The sequence below is a fragment of the Triticum urartu genome, chromosome 1 (assembly GCF_003073215.2).
Source record: "Triticum urartu cultivar G1812 chromosome 1, Tu2.1, whole genome shotgun sequence".
NCBI classification, from domain to species: domain Eukaryota; kingdom Viridiplantae; phylum Streptophyta; class Magnoliopsida; order Poales; family Poaceae; genus Triticum; species Triticum urartu.
The window spans coordinates 82,911,777-82,916,591 of NC_053022.1; positions in this window are offsets into that span (position 1 = coordinate 82,911,777).

Below are 4,815 nucleotides of genomic sequence, written 5' to 3' on the forward strand. Positions count from 1 at the left end.
GATGACTAAGACTCCGTTCTCCGGAACAATGGAGCGAGCAACAAACTTGTTGGAAATAATACATAATGATGTATGCAGTCCGATGAGTGTTGAGGCTCGTGGCGGGTATCGTTATTTTTGACCTTCATAGATGATTTGAGCAGATATGGGTATATCTACTTGATGAAACATAAGTCCAAAACATTTGAAAAGTTCAAAGAATTTCAGAGTGAAGTGGAAAATCATTGTGACAAGAAAATAAAGTTTCTACGATCTGATCGCGGAGACGAATATTTGAGTTATAAGTTTGGTCTTCAATTAAAACAATGTGGAATAGTTTCACAAATTCGTGCCACCTGGAACACCACATCATAATGGTGCAATCTATGATGTCTCTTACCGATTTATCACTATGATGTTGGGTTTATGCATTAGAGACAGCTGCATTCACGTTAAATAGGGCACCATCTAAATCCGTTGAGACGACACCATATGAACTATGGTTTGGCTAGAAACCTAAGCTGTCATTTCTTAAAGTTTGGGGCTGCGATGCTTATGTGAAAAAGTTTCAACCTGATAAGCTCGAACCCAAATCGGAAAAATGTGTCTTCATAGAATACCCAAAGGAAACTGTTGGGTACACCTTCTATCACCGATCCAAAGGCAAGACATTTGTTGCTAAAAATGGATCCTTTCTAGAGAAGAAGTTTCTCTCAAAAGAAGTGAGTGGGAGGAATGTAGAACTTGATAAGGTAATTGTACCTTATCCTGAATTGGAAAGTAGTTCATCACAGAAATCAGTTCTAGTGATCTTTACACCAATTAGTGAGGAAGCTAATGATGATGATCAGAAAACTTCAGATCAAGTTACTACCAAACCTCATGGGACAACCAGAGTATGGTCGCACCAGAGTGGTATGGTAATCCTTTCTGGAAGTCATGTTACTTGACCATGACAAACCTACGAACAATGAGGAAGCGATGATGAACCCAGATTCCGCAAAATGGCTTGAGGCCATGAAACCTAAGATGGGATCCATGTATGAGAAACAAAATGTGGACTTTGATTGACTTACCCGATGATCGGTGAGTCATTAAGAATAAATGGATCTTCAAGAGGAAGACGGGCGCTGATAGTAGTGTTACTATCTACAAAGCTCGAATTGTCGCAAAATGTTTTCGACTAGTTCAAGGTGTTGACTACGATGAGATTTTCTCACTCATATCGATGCTTAAAAGTCTGTCCGAATCATGTTAGCAGTTACCGCATTTTATGAAATCTGGCAAATGGATGTCAAAACTACATTCCTTAATGGATTTCTTAAAAAAGAGTTGTATATGATGCAACAATAAGGTTTTGTCAATCCTAAATGTGCTAACAAAGTGAGCAAGCTCCAGCAATCCATCTATGGACTGGTGCAAGCATCTCAGAATTGGAATATACACTTTGATGAGTTGATCAAAGCATATGGTTTTATACAGACTTGCGGTGAAGCATGTATTTACAAGAAAGTGATTGAGAGCACTACAACATTTTTGATAAGTATATGTGAATGACATATTGTTGATCGGAAATAATGTAGAATTTTCTGGAAAGCATAAAGGAGTGTTTGAAAAGAGTTTTTTTAACGAAAGACCTCGATGAAGATTCTTACACATTGAGCATCAAGATCTATAGAGATAGATCAAGACGCTTGATAAGTTTTTTCAATGAGTACATACCCTGACAAGATTTTGAAGTAGTTCAAAATGGAACATTCAAAGAAGGAGTTCTTGCCTCTGTTGCAAGGTGTGAAGTTGAGTAAAGACTCAAAACCCGACCACGGCAGAAAATAGAAAGAGAATGAGAAGTCATTCCCTATGCCTCAGTCATAGGTTCTATAAATTATACTATGTTGTTTGCCAGTCCTATTGTATACCTTAGCATGATTCTGGCAAGGGAGTACAATAGTGATCTAGGAGTAGATCACTCAACAGCGGTCAAAATTATCCTTAGAGGACTAAGGAAATATTTCTCGTTTATGGAGGTGATAAAAGAATTTGTCGTAAAGAGTTACGTCGATGCAAGCTTTTTACATCGATCTAGATGACTCTGATGCACCACTCAGCCTTATCGGGGCTCCCCTATCTCTCTCAAATTTTATATATCCCTAGTTCACACATACACATGTCTCGCTCGCGCTACATAGACACATCTAACACTCTCTACCCTTGTACTCTCTCTATGAGACACGTACCCCCCTAAGTACCATAATCCCTCACTCCATCATAGGTGCACACACTCCCCCCTAAGTATGCCTATCTCTCATTAGCCATCAGGAACACACGTATTGTCTCCTTCCATCCATACATCTATCTTGATATCTCTCGGGGTATCTTCTATCACGCACACACCTTGTCACTTGATCTCCCACCCATGTAGTCCCATCATGATCTCCCGGGGATCTCTCTATGACAAACATATACTATCTCCTCCCCATATCTGCATTTTCTCCGTACGTCTCTCTCGACCTCTCTCCCTTGTTTGTTAGATCCCTCTTGGCCACGTGCTAGGGGTCTTTCTCTCTTGGTTATAAACAACCACACACTATCCCCTCACCTTGCTTCCGCTGTCGAAGATGCATGTGAGATATGTTTGCATAAGACACACACGCTTTTATCTACTTTTATCGTGTGTTGTCCCTGTCTCTTTCACACATGCACACACACTTTTTTCAGTCCCTCTTTCTATTTCACACACTCTGTCCCTCCCTCCCCTCTCTCTAGTTAGGTACTCTCTCACGTCCATAAGCATATGGATGTTTTGAAAAGTCAAACCTCAAAAAAGTTTGACTAGTTATACGTGGAGAAAAACATTTACATCTAGAACGATCATTAGATTCACCAAAACATTTACTTACTTCATACTATCATTTATCTTTGGTATTGTAGATATAAGTAATTTCTTTATAAACTTGGTCAAAGTTTCAAAAGTTTGACTTAAAAAAATGTAGGCACTACATTATCGAACGGAGGGAGTAGCTCTTTCTCTCTCTGCTATCTCTCACGGGCCTCCCTTCTCACTCGAACTCTCTATACCGAGGGATTATACGATCGATGTGTCAGCGTATAGCTCCGTATATTGTTTAGTTGACCGGTCAACCAATCCACATGCTGCCTTGTCAGCTCGTGTTCTCTATCTTCGTGTGCTGGCCCATGTGGCAGTGGGTGAAAATAAGTAAACTAGAGGCCCATGTGACACGCGGTGAAGTAAACAAAGTTGAAACCACTCGGGGTAGCACCCCGCACGCTAGTAAATTGAGGGCACACTTCACCACTCCGCGGCGGCATGCACAGAAGGACGCACTCACGCACACCCAGCACACAACACACACAAGCACACGTGTACACCGGTGTCACCGCCGGCTAAGATGGACGGCGAGGCAGCCAACAAGCGGAGGCGGCTCAAGCCAAAATCGCATCCGGCGGGCCTGGACTTCATCAGCAGCTCCCCGACGACATGCTTCTCATCATCATCGGCCTCCTCCCCACCAAATCTGCCGTGCGGACCACCTTGCTCTCCTAGCGGCGGCGCCCCCTCTGGCGTCGTGTCCCTCTCAACCTCACCGTCGACAGCTGCCTTTGTGAAGGGGATTGCAAACGCATGGCCGCAGTCCCCAAGATCCTTTCATCGCACCCTAGGCCAGCTAGACACCTTGTCATCCGCATGTTCAGTACCAACTGCAAGGTCCAAGCCAAGTTCAACGAGTGGTTCTTATCCCCCGCCCTAGATCAGCTCGAGGAGCTCAACTTTGAAGTTGTATGATGTCGCTCTCTGCTGCCGTCCGCGGTCCGCCTCACGCCAACGCTGTGCCACGCCAGCTTCAACTCCTGCTATCTTCCCCAGATTAATGTTGTGCCTGCCCTTCTTCTCCCTCAACTGAAGCAGCTCGACCTCTTTGACGTTGCCATCTCGAAGAAGTCTATGGAGCACCTGCTACGCAACTGTACTGCACTCGAGTACCTTCCTCTTCAGCAGATCCACGGGTTCATTAGCCTCCACTTCGCCTTGACGAATATCCGATGGATTTATGTGTCTTGCTGGCCCCACAACAAGACATCGTTGGGAAGAGATGACTCCAGCTGTTCCACTATATGGTCATTGAGAATGCGCCTTTCCTTGAGATATTGCTTCTATCTGATTCAGAAGGTCCAACAAAAATCAGGGTCATTCACGCGCCGAAATTGACAACGTTTGTGTACTCGTCTGCCAAATTCTTTGAACTCTTTATTGGAACCGTAATCGTTCAGGTACAACACTCATCTTCTTCTCCATCTTCTTGAAATTCACATTTTTTAATTTCTTCTTCATGTATTTACGACTGTCATCCAGAACATGATTCCCACAAGCTTGACCCAGTCTATGCGCACAGTGAAGATCATGGCAATAAAATCTATCGGCCCCAATCTGGATCAAGTTGTTGGATTCCTTACATCCTTTTCACGCATGGAGAAACTACTCATCGAGGTGAAACTTCTTTCCTATTAGTAAACGGTAATCACAACGTAGCTCAATTTTTTCCTAATTTCCCAAATTACGATGACAAGTGTAGTGTTCAAAACTGCATCTATGCACCGAAAGAAATGTTTTTAGTATTATTTTGTCACGTGATCACCTGCATCATTTTGTTGTTGTACTACAATAGTAGCCTAGGCTAGTCATAGTGGTAAGTAACTTAGACTAGTAAATCGATGGTTACCCTAAGATCAAGTACTACCTCTGTCCTAGTTTACTCTTCCTATTTTTTAGTATCAAAATTTGACAATAGATTTAACTCACAAAATTGTTGGGGAACG